Below are 23,764 nucleotides of genomic sequence, written 5' to 3' on the forward strand. Positions count from 1 at the left end.
CTTTACTCTGTATTCCATATGTTTGTCTTCTACATCAATTTCCTCAATTTCAGCCATGATGCAATGTATTAAATTCAACCCAATCAATAACACTGATTACAACTTACAACACTTGTACAACTTACCTTTGAATAAATCCTAGCTACTTGAGCTTAGCAATTACATGTATAATATAAATTTTAAATGTACATTAATACAAACTTGGCTCATCAAATTTAATATTATACAAATTAATAAACCCTTCCCAGAATTTGGCATAACAAATTAATATTATACACATTAATATTAGTTACACTTGGCTTATCAATTACACATACACTGATATAAATCTTGGCCAGAATTATCTTATCAAATTAATATTATACAAATACATTAATATAAATCCTAGCCACTTTGGCTTTGCAAAATTAATATACACATTAATTAGCTACTCTTGGCTTATGAATTACACATACACTTATACACATTAATATAATCTTTAGCCACACTTGACTTATCCAAATTAATATTGTAATAATTATAATCCACTACATATTAAGTAAATTTGTGAACTTAACATCCACCTCCTTCTGTGATTTCACATATAATTATTAAGTAATTAACTAATTAATGACTTCACTAATTACCTCCGGTTCAAGAAGGGCCAACGAGCAAATTAAATGTGGAAAATTGCATTTATCTGAATGTATCATTATGTACATAACAGTAAATGAAAAAAGATAATTATTATTTATCAGTTAGACAAGTAGGAATTTGGGACACCTAGGTCGCAAAAAATGTCCCCCTTCGATACCTACCACTGTCATATCCACAAGTTGCTCTGGACCTATTAATTATAAATAAAAGATACATCACCAGGGATGCTGGTAAATATATAAATTTGTGGACTGTATATTAAAATTAAAAAAGGATTATATATACACACATTTATATAACAGAAGGAGAATATATCTTAATCATAACACTCACCAATTTGACTGGAGATTAATGTGTCATGTACAGGAGACCCCCTTTTGCCTACATTTATGAAAATTTTACTGGCCAGAAATTAAACATAAATTAGACAGCTTATCTGAGGTTCCTGGAGTTGTCCTGTCCTGTCGCCTGATATCTCAAGCTTTGCAGGAATGCACATCCTACAATTTCGCCTCCTATTTGAGAGGTGTCAGCCCAATTTTAACCTCTAGAGAACGAAAATTCCTTCCCATTACACTAACGTTGTACCCGATTCAAAAACCAAAATGGCGACTACTCTTCTGCGCAGGCGCAGGCTCAGTTTCCCATTTTCCATAATATAATTTTCATTAAATACAAAATAGGCCATCTATTTACCTATAAATTACCGTATTAACGGAAAATATATACAGTATTTTCCACAAAACCTTTAAGTTAAAAAAAAAAAGAAGAAAGAATGGCAGAACAGAAAACATTTTTTGAGACAACGTTTCTCTAAGGTTCCCAGCTCTTTCATATCTAAGATTGAATTAATAAAAAGTTTGATCGCCATGTGAAACGTAGTTTTCTTAAACTTTTCTAATTTGCTGTGTTGTCTTTGTTATCAGTCAATGATTATTGTACTATAATTTGGCAAGTGACCACGTGAATAATTCTCTCTTGGCTTATTAAAACTATCCCGACCCTGATATGTCATGCAAAACAATACTAAATATATTATGCTAAAATATATGCAAATACAGAAAAGGTGATATTTATAAGAGAGCTTATGTCTATACCTAATATCGCCTAGATAGCTCAGCTGGGAGAGCGTTAGACTGAAGATCTAAAGGTCCCCGGTTCGATCCCGGGTCTGGGCATCATTTTTCTTTATTTAGCAACACACTCGACAATTTCCATACAGTGACTTTGGCTGTGTGACTGTCTCTTAGTAGGATAAATGAATCAGACGGGGATGTAGCTCAGCATTCGACTGCAGATCGAGAGGTCCTTGGTTCAATCCCGGGTATCTCCTTAATGTTTTAAGTGATGCTTACGTGAATTTTTTCAAGCGGAAAGGTGGTTATTGTCACTCACATTCAGATGCCAAGAGTGTATCTCAGACCAATGTCAGTAATCAGACGGTAGCTGCGTCACATATGCTCAAAGAAAATACTATACGTGAATTCAAAGATCTACTATCCATGCCTCTTTTCTCTATTCATCAACATTTTTCTCTTCTCCCTAATTCTTCATTCTCCTCTCCCCTGCTAACCACTACCCTTTCAGTCTCCTCCTTCTTTCCTACTAACAGCTTGAAGGTGAGAGAGACAGTTTTCTCTACCACGTATATATTTCGAAAAAATAAAATTTTATCGGCCTTTTATAGGCATTGTCAGCGAACTTTAGTAATGAGATATTTCACTTTTTTGTTCGATTTCTAATGAGCATAGAAAATATGCAGGAACATACACATTTGAATAATTAGTTGCGCTGTTCATCATTTAGTGTTGGGTAAGCAATCGAACGTTGTTTTTACTCTAATTCTCCCTTAAACATTTTTTCGATTTTGTGAGGTAAACATTTGATCGGTGCCCAGTGAGGGTTGTCAGGCCTACACAAGCCTAGAATTCTGTTGATGGAGGGTAGGCGGCCGAGAGAATGCAGGTAAAAATATTACTTTCTTGTCAGTTTGATGCCTATTTTGAAGTACTTCCAGTACTCAAGCAGAACAAAATCCAGGCAATTTTCAGAGGTCTTTAATAAACCTTTGTTTGTATCAGTTACGTCGCTCCAAACTCCGCCCATCGTCCCATTTCACCACCGAATCACGTTAATTTGGCGTATTTTTTTTTCATTGCCCAAATAGAAATAAACCTCGGCTAATTCTCGAGAGAGTTTCTTTATAATCGTTGACAGCAAGAAAGGACTAATCAGGCCGTCACTGACAGCCTTTAGATCCTACCAGGCTATGGTTGTCTGCCCTTGGATAAACTATAGAAGTCTCTTTATTTTTGAGTCTACCGTTAACCCGTTATATCGTAACGAAGTCTAACCGAATTTTTGATAATTGTCATCACTAATGTTAAGATTGCTAGGTACTCACTCCATTACCAGTCTTTGTGGGCTGATTATCTTCTCTTTCTATAATATTAAATCTTTCTGGCACTTCGCAATGGTATGCCTGGGGGCATTAAGCGTCTCCTGCCTCGCTACCACATTCTCAGCAAGACCATTCCTTCTGAACGAATCTGCTGGGCACTCATACTCATCTCTGCAATAGTGCAAGCTCTTGATGACGTGCTGATTGCAACACAAAAGGCCTGGAGATATTCAATACCCCTGTGATTATTTTGCATCTTGTATCTCTGGTTCACGATTTTTTTCATATACATACGTACATATATATATATATATATATATATATATATATATATATATATATATATATATATATATATATATATATATGTATATATATATATATATATATATATATATATATATATATATATATATATATATATATGTATATATATATATATATATATATATATATATATATATATATACATATATACATATATATGTATATATATACATATATATATATATATATATATATATATATATATATATATATATATATATATATATATATATATATATATATATATATATATATATATATATATATATATATATATATATATATATATATATATATATATATATATATATATATATATATATGCAATAAGATAACAGTAAACAGGTGATTTCAAAATATGCAAAACAACCACTCTGAAAGAATAGAGAAATTCCAAGCGCTTTCCTTACTACTCACATTATCAAGGAACTATGAAAGTAAAGCATCCAAGGAAGCTATATAAGGGGTCTGGCCAGGACCTCACTATCAGATCCCACAACGGTTAAACACATGACGCGCGCCGACCCAACTTGGATAGGTCCTTTGCACAACTCACCCACAAACTATTCTACCCAAGAAAATTTAAAAATTATTATTTGTCCAGTATAATTTTAAATTCTTCCCAAATTCTATTAATTATAAATGGATCTAATTTATATAAATCAAAGGAAATATTCATATTATTGTCAAAACTGCTTTTTATGAAACAAGATTCAATTATATTCCTGTCGACCATGGACTTGCTTGATAATACTTTCTCAACTTTTTGAAAATCATTTGGATGGTTAAAATCTCTTACATGAATAAATAGAGCATTGGGATCTTGTCCAGTTCTAATGCTTTATTTATGTTGTTTTAATCTTAGTTCGAGATTTTTACCAGTTTGACCGTAATAAACTTTATCGCAAATTTTACAAGGAATCTTATAGACACATCCATCAGCATTTTGGGGGGAATTCTTTATCAAAAGTTTTTTTACTGTATCAAGATTTTTGAATACAACTTTAATATTAAAAGTCTTAAGAAGAGAAGGCATATCAACCAAGTTTTCATGGTAAGGGAGAACCAACATATTTTTAGTTGAATAAGGCTGGTTGTCCCTTTTTGGATTGTAAAAAGTGTTTCTAGCAACTTTAAAAGATTTATCAATTACATTTCTTGGGTATTTTAAATCATTACCTATTTCATAAATTTTGGATATTTCCTCATCTATGAACTCAGGACTACAAATTCGTAAAGCTCTCAAAAACATTGATGAGAAAACAGACAGTTTGACTCTATCTTGATGCGAGGAATAATAGTGGACATAGGAACAGTTATTTGTAGGTTTTCTGTAAATTTTAAATTTGAATTCATTATTACCCTTAATAATTAAAACATCTAGAAAAGGCAATGAGTTATTTTCTTCAAACTCAACAGTAAAGTTTATAGAATGGGCTAAGCTATTTAATTTTCCAAGGAAATGGTGTATATCTACATTTTTGGGCATAAGACACAAAATATCATCAACATATCTGAACCATTTAGCTCTATTAGGGAGGATTGTGTTAAGCAACCTTGTTTCAAAAAATTCCATGTATAGGTTACTAAGAACAGGTGAAAGAGGATTTCCCATTGCCATACCAAACTTCTGAGTGTAAAACTTATCATTAAATACAAATTTTGCATCAACAATGCAAAGTTTAATAAGTTTAATGATAGTAGGAACTGGCAATGGTAAATCATAGTTAACGAGTTCTTCAGATAAGAAACTTAATAAATCATCAACAGGAACTTTCGTAAACAAGGAAGTAACATCAAAACTAACCATGTTAAAATCATTTAAGTCAGTCAAGGAGCTTAATTTATCAACCAAGTCTATGTTGTTTTTAACATTAAAGTTAGAAATTTTGCCAACAATAGGGCTCAAAATATCAACAAGCCATTTGGATAATTTATATGAAACTGACCCTATGGAGCTAATAATTGGTCTGACTGGATTCCCTGGTTTGTGTGTTTTTATTAGTCCATACATGTAAGGTAAAGATGGATTAGTGGAAGTAAATTGTTTGACTAATTCATCTTTGCCTTTCAGTAGAAGTTTTATTGTTTTATTGAAATTGCTGTTAACGGTTTCTAGGGGATTTTTCCTAAGTTTAGAATAGGTTTCAGTATCATCTAAGAGATTATTCATTTTTTCTTGGTAATCATTTTCTTTCATAATTACTATTGCATTTATTTTGTCTGCTTTAGTAAGGCGCAAATTTTTATTGTTATTAAGTGTATCATAAGACTTAAAGAATCTTTGAGGGCAATTGGGAATGTTTGGTTTTAACATAGAGCTATATACCATTCCTTTACTAATATTAATTTCATCAGAGGATAAATCAGAAAATTTTTCAAAGTTACAAAAGGCTTTTGCAATTTCAACATTATTAAGTTTTTTTGAAGTTGCAAAACTTAGGCCAAAACCTAGAGCAGCAGTTGTATGTTTGTCTAAAATTTCATCTGATAAGTTAATTACAAAATTGTTATTAGCATGCTTTGTCCAATCACTATTTTCAATTAAAATGTCTAATTTTCTTTGTAGTTTGCTCTTGAGTTCATTACAAATTCTTCTGAGTTTATTATAGCAATGATCCAACATACTGTGTTTCCATTCTGATGGAATGGCCTGATTAAAAGAGTATTTTTTGTTTCTCAATATTTTGAATGCTTCCTTCTCCTGTATTTTAGTTATTTCAATATGTTTCTGAAGAATAATTCTCATAAAATCATCAAAAGGACGATCTCTCATGTCAAGGAGTCTATTGGGTAAAAGAGACTTGGGCAGAACTTGTTCATTTAAACAATTTTTTAAAAAATTAAGTCGAATTTTTAACTTGTGGGACTTGATCAGTGCAGAAGAAAACTGTGAAACAAAAGAGTGGTTGTTTTGCATATTTTGAAATCACCTGTTTACTGTGATCTTATTGCATATATATATATAAGATATATATATATATATATATATATATATATATATATATATATATATATATATATATATATATATATATATATATATGCAAAACAACCACTCTGAAAGAATAGAGAAATTCCAAGCGCTTTCGTGGCTACTCACATTATCAAGGAACTATGAAAGTAAAGCATCCAAGGAAGCTATATAAGGGGTCTGACCAGCACCTCACTATCAGATCCCACAACGGTTAAAGACCTGACGCGCGCCGATCCAACTTGGATAGGTCCTTTGCACAACTCACCCACAAACTTTTCTACCCAAGAAAATTTAAAAATTATTATTTGTCCAGGGTATTATTAAATTCTTCCCAAATTCTATTAATTATAAATGGATCTAATTTATATAAACCAAAGGAAATATTCGTATTATTGTCAAAACTGCTTTTTATGAAACAAGATTCAATTATATTCCTGTCGACCATGGACTTGCTTGATACTACTTTCTCAACTTTTTGAAAATCAATTGGATGGTTAAAATCTCTTACATGAATAAATAGAGCATTGGAATCTTGTCCAGTTCTAATGCTATATTTATGTTGTTTTAATCTTAGTTCGAGATTTTTACCAGTTTGACCGTAATAAACTTTATCGCAAATTTTACAAGGAATCTTATAGACACATCCATCAGCATTTTGGGGGGGAATTCTTTATCAAAAGTTTTTTTACTGTATCAAGATTTTTGAATACAACTTTAATATTAAAAGTCTTAAGAAGAGAAGGCATATCAACCAAGTTTTCATGGTAAGGGAGAACTAACATATTTTTAGTTGAATAAGGCTGGTTGTCCCTTTTTGGATTGTAAAAAGTGTTTCTAGCAACTTTAAAAGATTTATCAATTACATTTCTTGGGTATTTTAAATCATTACCTATTTCATAAATTTTGGATATTTCCTCATCTATGAACTCAGGACTACAAATTCGTAAAGCTCTCAAAAACATTGATGAGAAAACAGACAGTTTGACTCTATCTTGATGCGAGGAATAATAGTGGACATAGGAACAGTTATTTGTAGGTTTTCTGTAAATTTTAAATTTGAATTCATTATTACCCTTAATAATTAAAACGTCTAGAAAAGGCAATGAGTTATTTTCTTCAAACTCAACAGTAAAGTTTATAGAATGGGCTAAGCTATTTAATTTTCCAAGGAAATGGTGTATATCTACATTTTTGGGCATAACACACAAAATATCATCAACATATCTGAACCATTTAGCTCTATTAGGGAGGATTGTGTTAAGCAACCTTGTTTCAAAAAATTCCATGTATAGGTTACTAAGAACAGGTGAAAGAGGATTTCCCATTGCCATACCAAACTTCTGAGTGTAAAACTTATCATTAAATACAAATTTTGCATCAACAATGCAAAGTTTAATAAGTTTAATGATAGTAGGAACTGGCAATGGTAAATCATAGTTAACGAGTTCTTCAGATAAGAAACTTAATAAATCATCAACAGGAACTTTCGTAAACAAGGAAGTAACATCAAAACTAACCATGTAAAAATCATTTAAGTCAGTCAAGGAGCTTAATTTATCAACCAAGTCTATGTTGTTTTTAACATTAAAGTTAGAAATTTTGCCAACAATAGGGCTCAAAATATCAACAAGCCATTTGGATAATTTATATGAAACTGACCCTATGGAGCTAATAATTGGTCTGACTGGATTCTCTGGTTTGTGTGTTTTTATTAGTCCATATATGTAAGGTAAAGATGGATTAGTGGAAGTAAATTGTTTGACTAATTCATCTTTGCCTTTCAGTAGAAGTTTTATTGTGTTATTGAAATTGCTGTTAACGGTTTCTAGGGGATTTTTCCTAAGTTTAGAATAGATTTCAGTATCATCTAAGAGATTATTCATTTTTTCTTGGTAATCATTTTCTTTCATAATTACTATTGCATTTATTTTGTCTGCTTTAGTAAGGCGCAAATTTTTATTGTTATTAAGTGTATCATAAGACTTAAAGAATCTTTGAGGGCAATTGGGAATGTTTGGTTTTAACATAGAGCTGTATACCATTCCTTTACTAATATTAATTTCATCAGAGGATAAATCAGAAAATTTCTCAAAGTTACAAAAGGCTTTTGCAATTTCAACATTATTAAGTTTTTTTGAAGTTGCAAAACTTAGGCCAAAAACTAGAGCAGCAGTTGTATGTTTGTCTAAAATTTCATCTGATAAGTTAATTACAAAATTGTTATTAGCATCCTTTTTCCAATCACTATTTTCAATTAAAATGTCTAATTTTCTTTGTAGTTTGCTCTTGAGTTCATTACAAATTCTTCTGAGTTTATTATAGCAATGATCCAACATACTGTGTTTCCATTCTGATGGAATGGCCTGATTAAAAGAGTATTTTTCGTTTCTCAATATTTTGATATTTTGAGCCCTATTATTGGGAAAATTTCTAACTTTAATGTTGTTTGGATAATTTATATGAAACTGACCCTATGGAGCTAATAATTGGTCTGACTGGATTCCCTGGTTTGTGTGTTTTTATTAGTCCATACATGTAAGGTAAAGATGGATTAGTGGAAGTAAATTGTTTGACTAATTCATCTTTGCCTCTCAGTAGAAGTTTTATTGTTTTATTGAAATTGCTGTTAACGGTTTCTAGGGGATTTTTCCTAAGTTTAGAATAAGTTTCAGTATCATCTAAGAGATTATTCATTTTTTCTTGGTAATCATTTTCTTTCATAATTACTATTGCATTTATTTTGTCTGCTTTAGTAAGGCGCAAATTTTTATTGTTATTAAGTGTATCATAAGACTTAAAGAATCTTTGAGGGCAATTGGGAATGTTTGGTTTTAACATAGAGCTATATACCATTCCTTTACTAATATTAATTTCATCAGAGGATAAATCAGAAAATTTCTCAAAGTTACAAAAGGCTTTTGCAATTTCAACATTATTAAGTTTTTTTGAAGTTGCAAAACTTAGGCCAAAAACTAGAGCAGCAGTTGTATATTTGTCTAAAATTTCATCTGATAAGTTAATTACAAAATTGTTATTAGCATCCTTTTTCCAATCACTATTTTCAATTAAAATGTCTAATTTTCTTTGTAGTTTGCTCTTGAGTTCATTACAAATTCTTCTGAGTTTATTATAGCAATGATCCAACATACTGTGTTTCCATTCTGATGGAATGGCCTGATTAAAAGAGTATTTTTCGTTTCTCAATATTTTGATATTTTGAGCCCTATTATTGGGAAAATTTCTAACTTTAATGTTAAAAACAACATAGACTTGGCTGATAAATTAAGCTCCTTGACTGACTTAAATGATTTTTACATGGTTAGTTTTGATGTTACTTCCTTGTTTACGAAAGTTCCTGTTGATGATTTATTAAGTTTCTTATCTGAAGAACTCGTTAACTATGATTTACCATTGACAGTTCCTACTATCATTAAACTTATTAAACTTTGCATTGTTGATGCAAAATTTGTATTTAATGATAAGTTTTACACTCAGAAGTTTGGTATGGCAATGGGAAATCCTCTTTCACCTGTTCTTAGTAACCTATACATGGAATTTTTTGAAACAAGGTTGCTTAACACAATCCTCCCTAATAGAGCTAAATGGTTCAGATATGTTGATGATATTTTGTGTCTTATGCCCAAAAATGTAGATATACACCATTTCCTTGGAAAATTAAATAATTTAGCCCATTCTATAAACTTTACTGTTGAGTTTGAAGAAAATAACTCATTGCCTTTTCTAGATGTTTTAATTATTAAGGGTAATAATGAATTCAAATTTAAAATTTACAGAAAACCTACAAATAACTGCTCCTATGTCCACTATTATTCCTCGCATCAAGATAGAGTCAAACTGTCTGTTTTCTCATCAATGTTTTTGAGAGCTTTACGAATTTGTAGTCCTGAGTTCATAGATGAGGAAATATCCAAAATTTATGAAATAGGTAATGATTTAAAATACCCAAGAAATGTAATTGATAAATCTTTTAAAGTTGCTAGAAATACTTTTTACAATCCAAAAATGGACAACCTGCCTTATTCAACTAAAAATATGTTGGTTCTCCCTTACCATGAAAACTTGGTTGATATGCCTTCTCTTCTTAAGTTTTTTAATATTAAAGTTGTATTCAAAAATCTTGATACAGTAAAAAAAACTTTTGATAAAGAATTCCCCCCAAAATGCTGATGGATGTGTCTATAAGATTCCTTGTAAAATTTGCGATAAAGTTTATTACGGTCAAACTGGTAAAAATCTCGAACTAAGATTAAAACAACATAAATATAGCATTAGAACTGGACAAGATTCCAATGCTCTATTTATTCATGCAAGAGATTTTAACCATCCAATTGATTTTCAAAAAGTTGAGAAAGTAGTATCAAGCAAGTCCATGGTCGACAGGAATATAATTGAATCTTGTTTCATAAAAAGCAGTTTTGACAATAATATGAATATTTCCTTTGGTTTATATAAATTAGATCCATTTATAATTAATAGAATTTGGGAAGAATTTAATAATACACTGGACAAATAATAATTTTTAAATTTTCCTGGGTAGAATAGTTTGTTGGTGAGTTGTGCAAAGGACCTGTCCAGTTGGGCCGGCGCGCGTCAGATGTTGAACCGTTGTGGGATGTGATAGTGAGGTGTTGGCCAGACCCCTTATATAGCTTCCTTGGATGCTTTACTTTCATAGTTCCTTGATAATGTGAGCAGTCACGAAAGCGCTTGGAATTTCACTATTCTTTCAGAGTGGTTGTTTTGCATATTCTGAAATCACCTGTTTACTGTGATCTTATTGCATATATATATATATATATATATATATATATATATATATATATATATATATATATATATATATATATATATATATATATATGCAATAAGATCACAGTAAACAGGTGATTTCAAAATATGCAAAACAACCACTCTGAAAGAATAGAGAAATTCCAAGCGCTTTCGTGACTACTCACATTATCAAGGAACTATGAAAGTGAAGCATCCAAGGAAGCTGGCCGGACCCCTTATATAGCTTCCTTGGATGCTTCACTTTCATAGTTCCTTGATAATGTGAGTAGTCACGAAAGCGCTTGGAATTCCTCTATTCTTTCAGAGTGGTTGTTTTGCATATATATATATATATATAAATATATATATATATATATATATATATATATATAAATATATATATATATATATATTATATATATATATATATATATATATATTTAGGTAGTAGGTTGGTAGACAGCAACCACCCAGGGAAGTACTACCGTCCTGCCAGATGACTGTGAAACAAAAACCTGTAACTGTTTTGCATGATGGTAGGATTGCTGGTTTCTTTTTCTGTCTCATAAACACGCTAAGATAACAGGGATATCTTGCTACTCCTACTTACACTTTGGTCACACTTCACAGACACGCACATGCATATATATATATACATACATCTAGGTTTTTCTCCTTTTTCTAAATAGCTCTTGTTCTTTTTTATTTCTTCTATTGTCCATGGGGAAGTGGAAAAGAATCTTTCCTCCGTAAGCCATGCGTGTCGTATGAGGCGACTAAAATGCCGGGAGCAATGGGCTAGTAACCCCTTCTCCTGTATACAATTACTAAAAAAGAGAAGAAGAAAAACTTTATAAAACTGGGTTGCTTAAATTTGCGTGGATGTAGTGAGGATGACAAGAAACAGATGATTGCTGATGTTATGAATGAAAAGAAGTTGGATGTCCTGGCCCTAAGCGAAACAAAGCTGAAGGGGGTAGGAGAGTTTCAGTGGGGGGAAATAAATGGGATTAAATCTGGAGTATCTGAGAGAGTTAGAGCAAAGGAAGGGGTAGCAGTAATGTTAAATGATCAGTTATGGAAGGAGAAAAGAGAATATGAATGTGTAAATTCAAGAATTATGTGGATTAAAGTAAAGGTTGGATGCGAGAAGTGGGTCATAATAAGCGTGTATGCACCTGGAGAAGAGAGGAATGCAGAGGAGAGAGAGAGATTTTGGGAGATGTTAAGTGAATGTATAGGAGCCTTTGAACCAAGTGAGAGAGTAATTGTGGTAGGGGACTTGAATGCTAAAGTAGGAGAAACTTTTAGAGAGGGTGTGGTAGGTAAGTTTGGGGTGCCAGGTGTAAATGATAATGGGAGCCCTTTGATTGAACTTTGTATAGAAAGGGGTTTAGTTATAGGTAATACATATTTTAAGAAAAAGAGGATAAATAAGTATACACGATATGATGTAGGGCGAAATGACAGTAGTTTGTTGGATTATGTATTGGTAGATAAAAGACTGTTGAGTAGACTTCAGGATGTACATGTTTATAGAGGGGCCACAGATATATCAGATCACTTTCTAGTTGTAGCTACACTGAGAGTAAAAGGTAGATGGGATACAAGGAGAATAGAAGCATCAGGGAAGAGAGAGGTGAAGGTTTATAAACTAAAAGAGGAGGCAGTTAGGGTAAGATATAAACAGCTATTGGAGGATAGATGGGCTAATGAGAGCATAGGCAATGGGGTCGAAGAGGTATGGGGTAGGTTTAAAAATGTAGTGTTAGAGTGTTCAGCAGAAGTTTGTGGTTACAGGAAAGTGGGTGCAGGAGGGAAGAGGAGCGATTGGTGGAATGATGATGTAAAGAGAGTAGTAAGGGAGAAAAAGTTAGCATATGAGAAGTTTTTACAAAGTAGAAGTGATGCAAGGAGGGAAGAGTATATGGAGAAAAAGAGAGAAGTTAAGAGAGTGGTGAAGCAATGTAAAAAGAGAGCAAATGAGAGAGTGGGTGAGATGTTATCAACAAATTTTGTTGAAAATAAGAAAAAGTTTTGGAGTGAGATTAACAAGTTAAGAAAGCCTAGAGAACAAATGGATTTGTCAGTTAAAAATAGGAGAGGAGAGTTATTAAATGGAGAGGTAGAGGTATTGGGAAGATGGAAGGAATATTTTGAGGAATTGTTAAATGTTGATGAAGATAGGGAAGCTGTGATTTCGTGTATAGGGCAAGGAGGAATAACATCTTGTAGGAGTGAGGAAGAGCCAGTTGTGAGTGTGGGGGAAGTTCGTGAGGCAGTAGGTAAAATGAAAGGGGGTAAGGCAGCCGGGATTGATGGGATAAAGATAGAAATGTTAAAAGCAGGTGGGGATATAGTTTTGGAGTGGTTGGTGCAATTATTTAATAAATGTATGGAAGAGGGTAAGGTACCTAGGGATTGGCAGAGAGCATGCATAGTTCCTTTGTATAAAGGCAAAGGGGATAAAAGAGAGTGCAAAAATTATAGGGGGATAAGTCTGTTGAGTGTACCTGGTAAAGTGTATGGTAGAGTTATAATTGAAAGAATTAAGAGTAAGACGGAGAATAGGATAGCAGATGAACAAGGAGGCTTTAGGAAAGGTAGGGGGTGTGTGGACCAGGTGTTTACAGTGAAACATATAAGTGAACAGTATTTAGATAAGGCTAAAGAGGTCTTTGTGGCATTTATGGATTTGGAAAAGGCGTATGACAGGGTGGATAGGGGGGCAATGTGGCAGATGTTGCAAGTGTATGGTGTAGGAGGTAGGTTACTGAAAGCAGTGAAGAGTTTTTACGAGGATAGTGAGGCTCAAGTTAGAGTATGTAGGAAAGAGGGAAATTTTTTCCCAGTAAAAGTAGGCCTTAGACAAGGATGTGTGATGTCACCGTGGTTGTTTAATATATTTATAGATGGGGTTGTAAGAGAAGTAAATGCGAGGGTCTTGGCAAGAGGCGTGGAGTTAAAAGATAAAGAATCACACACAAAGTGGGAGTTGTCACAGCTGCTCTTTGCCGATGACACTGTGCTCTTGGGAGATTCTGAAGAGAAGTTGCAGAGATTGGTGGATGAATTTGGTAGGGTGTGCAAAAGAAGAAAATTAAAGGTGAATACAGGAAAGAGTAAGGTTATGAGGATAACAAAAAGATTAGGTGATGAAAGATTGAATATCAGATTGGAGGGAGAGAGTATGGAGGAGGTGAACGTATTCAGATATTTGGGAGTGGACGTGTCAGCGGATGGGTCTATGAAAGATGAGGTGAATCATAGAATTGATGAGGGAAAAAGAGTGAGTGGTGCACTTAGGAGTCTGTGGAGACAAAGAACTTTGTCCTTGGAGGCAAAGAGGGGAATGTATGAGAGTATAGTTTTACCAACGCTCTTATATGGGTGTGAAGCGTGGGTGATGAATGTTGCAGCGAGGAGAAGGCTGGAGGCAGTGGAGATGTCATGTCTGAGGGCAATGTGTGGTGTGAATATAATGCAGAGAATTCGTAGTTTGGAAGTTAGGAGGAGGTGCGGGATTACCAAAACTGTTGTCCAGAGGGCTGAGGAAGGGTTGTTGAGGTGGTTCGGACATGTAGAGAGAATGGAGCGAAACAGAATGACTTCAAGAGTGTATCAGTCTGTAGTGGAAGGAAGGCGGGGTAGGGGTCGGCCTAGGAAGGGTTGGAGGGAGGGGGTAAAGGAGGTTTTGTGTGCGAGGGGCTTGGACTTCCAGCAGGCATGCGTGAGCGTGTTTGATAGGAGTGAATGGAGACAAATGGTTTTTAATACTTGACGTGCTGTTTGAGTGTGAGCAAAGTAACATTTATGAAGGGATTCAGGGAAACCGGCAGGCCGGACTTGAGTCCTGGAGATGGGAAGTACAGTGCCTGCACTCTGAAGGAGGGGTGTTAATGTTGCAGTTTAAAAACTGTAGTGTAAAGCACCCTTCTGGCAAGACAGTGATGGAGTGAATGATGGTGAAAGTTTTTCTTTTTCGGGCCACCCTGCCTTGGTGGGAATCGGCCGGTGTGATAATAAAAAAAAATAAAAAAATATATATATATATAATTTAGCACGTCGGCCATATCCTACCGAGGCAGGATGACTAAAATAGAAAGAAAAACCCCAAAAGAAAGAAAAAACTTTCATCGTCATTCAACACTTTCACCATCATTCAAACATAATCAATGTCTTTTCAGAGGCGCTTAGATACGACAGTTTAGATGTCACTCCAAACAGCCAATATCCCAAACCCCTCCTTTAAAGTGCAGGCATTGTACTTCCCACCTCCAGGACTCAAGTCCGGCTAACTGGTTTCCTTGAATCCCATTACGAAATATTACCCTGCTCACACTCCAATAGCCCGTCAGGTGTCAAAAACCATTCGTCTCCAATCATTCCTTTCCAACACGTTCACACTCGCTTGCTGGAAGCCCAAGCCCCTCGCACACAAAACCTCCTTTACTCCCCTCCCTCCAACCTTTCCTAGGATGACCCTTACCCCGCCTTCCTTCCTCTACATATTTATATGCTCTCCAAGTCATTCTACTTTGTTCCAGCCTCTCTAAATGACCAAACCACCTCAACAGCCCCATTTCAGCCCTCTAACTGATTTTTTTAGTAACTTCACACTCCTAATTTCCACACTACAAATTTACAGCACAGTTGCCCATAGACACGACATCTTCACTGCCTCCAGCCTCTTCCTTGCTGCAGCATTTACAGCCCATGCTTCACACCAATACAAGAGTGTTAGTACCACTATACTCTCGTACATTTCCTTCTTTGCCTTCTTGGATAATGTTTTTTGTGTCCACAGATACCTCAAAACACCACTCACTTTTTTTTCCTTCATCAGTTCTATGGTTAATTTCATCCTTCATAAACCCTTTCGCTGAGAAGTCAACTCCCTAATCTCTAAACATATTCACTTCTTCCATACTTCCTCTCTCCAATGTAATATCCAATTTTTCTTTATCTAAATCGTTTGATACCCTCATCACCTTGCTCTTATCTATGTTCGCATTCAACTTTCTACCTTTACACACTCGCCCAAGCTCGTCCACTAACCTTTGCAACTTGTCTATAGAGTCTCCCAAAAGCACAGTATCATTAGCAAACTTTTCTATTTTGCTATTTTGTCTTTGTTATCAGTCAGTGATATTGTACTATAATTTGACAAGTGACCACGTGAATAATTCTCTCTTGGATTATTAAAACTATCCCGACCCTGATATGTCATACAAAACTATTCAAAATATAACATGCTAAAATATATGTAAATACAGAAAAGGTGATATTTATAAGAGAGCTTATGTCTATATCTACTATCGCCTAGATAGCTCAGCTGGGAGAGCGTTAGACTGAAGATCTAAAGGTCCCCGGTTCGATCCCGGGTCTGGGCATGATTTTTCTTTATTTAGCAACACTCGACAATTTCCATACAGTGACTTTGGCTGTGTGACTGTCTCTTAGTAGGATAAATGAATCAGACGGGGGTGTAGCTCAGTGGTAGAGCATTCGACTGCAGATCGAGAGGTCCTTGGTTCAATCCCGGGCATCCCCTTAATGTTGTTTTGAGTGATGCTTACGTGAATCTTTTCTAGCGGAAAGGTGGTTATTGTCACTCACATTCAGATGTCAAGAGTTTTCCACAGATCAACGTTGGTAATCACACGGTAGCTGTGTTACATATGTACAAAGAATATACTGCACGTGAATTCAAAGATCCTTTAACAACAACAACAGAGTTTAGGTAAGACTCCAGGTGGGGTGAGCTGGGAAAACGGAATAGGCGAAGAATAGCATTAGAGAGGAGAGTCCACAGTTGAAGAGAAAGTGCCAGCAGCTAGGCGCTCGTGGTACAGAATGGAGAAGCAGTAGTAGCAGGCTCAGTTGCAACGGTCTTGAGGTGGTTGGAGGTCTCCAGTGTTGAAAAGCTGGCAGCTGGTTAGGCCGCAGGACAGGGTAGGCAGGTAGGAACATCAGAGGGAAGCCCACTAGTGGTGTTATATGACGTGATTAAGGTGGCAGGTTTGTAGAGGAGCCATTTTCTAATTTTTTGAGAGGTGGTAAAGTTTTGTCTTGTTACCACATGTGAAAAGTAGAGGCTTGATGAATTCCAGAACTTGGGTGAGTGTGAAGTGAAGAGGTGGTCAGCAGGCATACTTGACTGTTGCAGCTCAGTGCAGGTCATGGTGTCAGCATTCCATGGAGAAGTGAAGAAGGAAAGGTTTTCCCATGACGGTGTTCTGGAGTCATCAGTATGTTCTTATGAAGTGGATTCAGTAGGCGAGTATACAATGGTACTAGCAAGTGACTAAGGGTCGACAGGAGCAGTCGAGAGGTGTAATGGTGGTGTAACAGCAGGTTGGGTGACGTAGGAGACTGTGGTTGAGGCAGCATGAGCAGCGTTGTCGGCGGTGGAGGTGGTTGTGGAAGTTTCAGGAACAGTTGCTTGGGCAGAAGGCATCGGCAGGATGTCAGCTGAAGATGTAGAGTCCGGGAAAACGAAGGCAGGCATGTTTAAGACGGAACAGTTCGTTTATGGTGGTGTTGAGAGTGCCGGGGTTGGCTGTATTAGCAAGGTGCGCTTACACCATGCAACACAGTACCTTGGAGGTAGCTGCGTCCCGAAGTAGAGAGAGGGAGTTGCTGGGTAGAGAGGACTGTTGTGCGGCTTGAAGAATTCTAATGGTGTCAGATTCGAGTTTTGTTGTGGCTGTATATGTCGGCGATTTGGGGCTGCTCTTTTTAGCTTGTTTAATTTTCTTAGGCAGTAGGCAGGAGCAGTAGAGATGTGAAGACGATGTAGTCAGTCCATCACCCTTGAAGTCGTAGATTTGAGGTTGTCAGTCCCTCAGCCTGGAGAAGAGTTCTGTTCCATAGCCTGAAACAATCTGAACGTCAAGCGACAGTGTGGAGACTTATATACTGTCGGAAGGAGAGGTACAGAGTAGTAGTAGTAGAGAGAATGTTGTCACTGAGAGGTCACGTCCCTCTCAGAACAAACAATTCTCACTTGAAAAAGTTGTCCAAGGTGTTTTCTGTTCTGTACCAAGATGCCATTGTGTTGCAGTGTCTGACAGAGTGAATATCAAAATGGTATACATTAACGACAGGTTGGTAGGTAAGACACATGGGCAGCAGTTAGGCAACTTTATTCCGAAACGTTTCGCCTACACAGTAGGCTTCCTCAGTCGGGTACAGGAAGTAGGCAGGAACAGTGAGAATTGTTTGATCTGAGAGGAACGTGACCTCTCAGTGGCTACATTCTCTCTACTACTACTCTGCACCTCTCTTTCCGACAGTATATAAGTCTCCACACTGTCGCTTGATGTTCAGATTGTTTTAGACTATGGAATAGAACTCTTCTCCAGGCTGAGGGACTGACAACCTCAAATCTACGACTTCAAGGGTGATGGACTGATTACATCGTCTTCACATCTCTACTGCTCCTGCCTACTTCCTGTACCCGACTGAAGAAGTGATAATGTGAGAGCATCTCACTTTCAAAGATCACAACAATGCATTTCCCACATCTGCTAGGGAAATGATGGTATCTATAATGAGAGCCTTCAAAACTAGAGATGCCAGGCTCATAATTATTCTCTTCAAATCGCTTGTTCTTTCTAGGCTGGAATATTGCTGTACACTAATGGCCTCTTTCAAGGCTGGCGAAATTGCACACCTTGAGAATATACAGAGAACTTTCCTGGCACATTTAAGTACGATAAAGCACCTACAGGTGCTTTATCGTACTTAAATGTGCCACGAAAGTTCTCTGTATATTCTCTGTATATTCCTGGGAACAGTTGAAGTCCCTTGACTTGTGCTCCCTAGATCATGGGCGACAAAACTATATGAAAATATATACTTAGAATATCCTAGAGCGACTAGTCTGCACATGAAAATCACTCCCTACCAAACCAAAAGACTCGGCAGAAGATGCAAATCCCCACCCTCATTGAAAAGTAGGGACGCCACGAGTAGTTTAAGAAACACTACAATAAGTGTCAGGAGCCAAAGACTGTTCAACTGCCTCCCAACATACATATAGGGGATTATCAAGAGGCCTCTGGATGTCTCCAAGGAGCTGGACAGGCACCTAAAGTCAGTACCTGACCAGCGGGGTTGTGGTTCGAACGTCGGTTTCCTTTCTGTTAGCAGTAACAGCCTGGTTGATCAGGCCCTGATCCACCGTGAGGCATGGTCACTGACTTAGCCGCAGGGACGTTGGCCCCCGAAACCCCTCCAGGTATACTCCAGGTATTTTAGATCATTTCCTATTTTATATATTAACAAAATTTCCTAGTCTATGAACTCTGGGCTGCAAATGAGCAGATCCTATAAAAAACATGGACGAGAATACAGAAAAATGAACTGTCATGATGTGAAGAAAAATAGTTTACATAAAAACAGTTACTTGTTGGTTTTTCTCTACATTTTAGATTTAAATTCTTCACATCATGTTGATTCACAGATGTTGGTTCCTTCAACCTTCCCACAACTGAAGTTAGGCTGACTGGACTATGATTTCAATCTAAGGACTATCTACCTCATTTTTAACTATTTCTCACTTTCTATCTCATTTTTCACTATTCGGTTCGAGTGTATACAACTTGGGTCTTGTTCTAGGAGACGCAGTATCCTGCAATGGCTTAATGAACATAAAATGAAGACACATTTGGCTGACAATCAAATGATCGGTGACAAGTTATGGGCGAGTCGAGACAGAGAGCAATCTACTTACACCTGATGTACATACTTACATGTAGTAGAAAATGATAGATGCTAACCAGTATCCAGGGAAAATGACCCAGGAAATTATCTACACTGCTTCACATTTCTTGCTTTTCTAAGGTTAATAAGCCTCTAAGCTTTACTTGTTTTTCCCAAACATTACAGCAGAGGCTGGTAAGAGAGTAATAGCATCACGGCCTAGATAGCTCAGCTGGGAGAGCGTTAGACTGAAGATCTAAAGGTCCCCGGTTCGATCCCGGGTCTGGGCAGGATTTATATTTAGTGGCGCACATGAATGTTCCAACAATGTGATTTTTATCAGTCTGACTTCCTCTTGCTATGATGCATAAAGCCAGTGGGGGTGTAGCTCAGTGGTAGAGCATTCGACTGCAGATCGAGAGGTCCCTGGTTCAATCCCGGGCATCCCCTCTCTCTGGTTTTAAATGAAGTGAACCTAATATTGTCTAGTGTGTAGACAGAACGTGTTATTCATATTCAAGGGCCACTGATACCACAAATCACAGTTGTTAGACAGTCGCTATGTCATATTCATGGCTCTTACAAGGAAATTGTGAATAAAAAACAGACCCCTTTTCCTTGAATCTCTTCTCTTCCCTTTTCAAATCGCCTCTCATAAGAACATAAGAACATAAGAAAGGAGGAACACTGCAGCAGGCCTGTTGGCCCATACTAGGCAGGTCCTTTACAATTCATCCCACTAACAAACATTTGACCAACCCAATTTTCAATGCCACCCAAGAAACAAGCTCCGATGTGCAAGTCCCTCTCAAATCCAACCCCTCCCACACATGTACTTATCCAACCTAAATTTGAAACTACCCAAAGTCCTAGCCTCAATAACCCAACTAGGTAGACTGTTCCACTCATCAACTACCCTATTTCCAAACCAATACTTTCCTATGTCCTTTCTAAATCTAAACTTATCTAATTTAAATCCATTACTGCGGGTTCTCTCTTGGAGAGATATCCTCAAGATCTTGTTAATATCCCCTTTATTAATACCTATCTTCCACTTATACACTTCGATCAGGTCTCCCCTCATTCTTCGTCTAACAAGTGAATGTAACTTAAGAGTCTTCAATCTTTCTTCATAAGGAAGATTTCTAATGCTATGTATTAATTTAGTCATCCTACGCTGAATGTTTTCTAACGAATTTATGTCCATTCTGTAATATGGAGACCAGAATTGAGCTGCATAATCTATGTGAGGCCTTGCTAATGATGTATAAAGCTGCAGTATGACCTCTGGACTTCTGTTGCTTACACTTCTTGATATAAATCCCAGTAATCTATTTGCCTTATTACGTACGCTTAGGCATTGCTGTCTTGGTTTAAGGTTGCTGCTTACCATAACCCCCAAGTCCTTTTCGCAATCTGTATGGCTAAGTTCTACATTATTTAACTTATAAGTGCTAGGGTTATGGACACTCCCGAGCTTCAGAACCTTGCATTTATCTACATTGAACTGCATCTGCCACTTTTCTGACCAAGAGTAGAGTTTGTCTAAATCCTCCTGAAGTTCCCTAACATCTACGTTTGAATCAATTATCCAACCTATCTTCGTGTCATCGGCGAATTTGCTCATATCACTAGTAATTCCTTCATCAAGATCATTGATATATATTATAAACAACAACGGGCCCAAGACTGATCCCTGTGGAACGCCACTTGTTACCGATCCCCACTCGGATTTAACCCCATTTATGGACACTGCTTCCTGTCTGTGAGCCATGATTCGATCCACGAGAGCACCCTTCCCCCAATGCCATGAGCTGCTACTTTCTTCAACAGTCTTTGGTGCGGAACTCTATCAAATGCCTTACTAAAATCTAAGTAAACAATATCAAATTCTTTATCGTGGTCAACAGCCTCAAAAGCTTTACTGAAGAAAGTTAATAAATTAGTTAGACAAGACCGGCCTCTTGTGAATCCATGCTGAGTATCCTTAATCAAGCTATGCTTATCGAGATGGCTTCTTATAATCTCAGCTATAATTGACTCTAGTAATTTGCCTACAATTGAGGTCAGGCTTATTGGGCGGTAATTTGACGGTAACGACTTGTCCCCTGTTTTAAAAATAGGAATTACATTAGCCATCTTCCACATATCGGACACTACACCTGTTTGAAGAGATAAATTAAAAATATTAGTTAGTGGTTCACAGACTTCCATTTTGCATTCCTTAAGAACCCTTGAAAAAACTTCATCAGGACCCGGTGACTTATTTTGCTTCAGTCGGTCTATCTGCTTCACAACCATTTCACTAGTGACTGTGATGTTACATAATTTATCTTCTTCTGATCCACTATAAAAATTAATTACCTGAATATTATTAGTGTCTTCCTGTGTAAAAACCGAGAGAAAATAATTATTTAAAATCGAGCACATTTCATTCTCTTTGTCAGTAAGATGCCCATAGTTATTTTTAAGGGGACCTATCTTATCTCTGACTTTTGTTCTATAGACCTGGAAAAAACTTTTTGGGTTAGTTTTAGAATCCCTAGCAACTTTAATTTCATAGTCCCTTTTAGCTTTTCTTATCCCCTTTTTAATGTCCCTCTTAATGTCAATATACTGATTCATAAGATGACCCTCGCCTCTTTTGATACGCCTATAAATTCCTTTCTTATGCCCTAGTAGATATTTCAGCCTATTATTCATCCATTTTGGGTCATTTCTATTTGATCTAATTTCCTTATAAGGGATAAACGTTCTTTGAGCAGCATGTATTGTGTTCAGAAAACTGTCATATTGATAGCTCTCTTCGTTATCCCAGTCAACAGATGATAAGTGTTCTCTAAGCCCATCGTAATCTGCTAAGCGAAAATCTGGGACTGTTACTGAGTTATCCCTACTATCATACTTCCATTCAATTCTAAATGTAATTGATTTGTGGTCGCTAGCACCCAGTTCCTCTGAAACTTCTAAATTATTAACAATGGATTCATTGTTTGCCAGAACTAAGTCAAGCAGGTTATTACCCCTTGTAGGTTCTGTCACAAACTGCTTCAAAAAACAATCCTGAACTACTTCTAAGAAATCGTATGATTCTAAATTCCCAGTCAAGAAATTCCAATCAATATAACTAAAGATAAAGTCTCCTAGAATTACTACATTATCGTGCCTTGTGGCCCTAACAATTTCCTCCCATAGTAGTCTCCCCTGGTCCCTATCTAAATTTGGGGGACGGTATATCACACCTAAAATTAATTTTTCATGCCCCTCTGAAAATTCTATCCAAACAGACTCTGTATGTGTTACTTCAGACTTAATACCCGTTTTTATGCAACAGTTCAAGCGATCTCGGACATACAATGCCACCCCACCCCCCTTCCCGATACTTCTATCTACTTGGAACAATTTAAAACCCTGAATGTGACATTCTGCAGGCATGTCCCGACTTTTTGAATTAAACCACGTCTCAGTAATGGCAAATACATCTATGTTACCTGCACTAGCAACTAGTCTCAACTCGTCCATCTTATTCCTAGCACTGCGACTATTTGTGTAATAAATATTTAATGACCCTCCTCTCTCTTTACCCTTCCTGCTCCTTTCTGTTATTCCACTAAACCTATTACTGTCCTTGTCAATTAGTGCCACTGGCTTTCCAATATCCACCTCATTTTGCCTATTACTAGTTCTCCTAGTACTCATGTTACTACTCTGCGACTTCACAGTTTTCCCGCCAAAACCCATACCACTAACTATTCCTAGTTTAAAGACGTAACAGCTCCCTCCACTGCGTTGGCCAGTGCTCCCACCCCACACCTAGATAAGTGAACCCCATCCCTGGCATACATGTCATTTCTGCCATAGAAGAAGTCCCAGTTGTCAATGAATGTACGTTTTCTTAAAATATTTTTCAGCCACGACACCAA

The 23,764-nt window shown here is 36.3% G+C and overlaps 5 non-coding genes across 5 annotated transcripts; all 5 read left to right on the forward strand.

Moving 5' to 3' along the window:
- The first annotated feature begins 1,741 nt into the window (after positions 1-1,741).
- TRNAF-GAA (transfer RNA phenylalanine (anticodon GAA)) lies at positions 1,742-1,814 on the forward strand. Its single transcript has one exon. It is a non-coding gene; the product is annotated as a tRNA-Phe (tRNA).
- Positions 1,815-16,452: 14,638 nt separating this feature from the next.
- Positions 16,453-16,525, forward strand: TRNAF-GAA (transfer RNA phenylalanine (anticodon GAA)). The gene has a single exon. It is a non-coding gene; the product is annotated as a tRNA-Phe (tRNA).
- An 89-nt stretch (positions 16,526-16,614) lies between these two features.
- Positions 16,615-16,686, forward strand: TRNAC-GCA (transfer RNA cysteine (anticodon GCA)). The gene has a single exon. It is a non-coding gene; the product is annotated as a tRNA-Cys (tRNA).
- Positions 16,687-20,058: 3,372 nt separating this feature from the next.
- On the forward strand, positions 20,059-20,131 carry TRNAF-GAA (transfer RNA phenylalanine (anticodon GAA)). The gene has a single exon. It is a non-coding gene; the product is annotated as a tRNA-Phe (tRNA).
- An 88-nt stretch (positions 20,132-20,219) lies between these two features.
- On the forward strand, positions 20,220-20,291 carry TRNAC-GCA (transfer RNA cysteine (anticodon GCA)). The gene has a single exon. It is a non-coding gene; the product is annotated as a tRNA-Cys (tRNA).
- Positions 20,292-23,764: the final 3,473 nt, after the last annotated feature.

The sequence above is a fragment of the Cherax quadricarinatus genome, chromosome 53 (assembly GCF_038502225.1).
Source record: "Cherax quadricarinatus isolate ZL_2023a chromosome 53, ASM3850222v1, whole genome shotgun sequence".
In the NCBI taxonomy this organism is placed as follows: Eukaryota; Metazoa; Arthropoda; class Malacostraca; order Decapoda; family Parastacidae; genus Cherax; species Cherax quadricarinatus.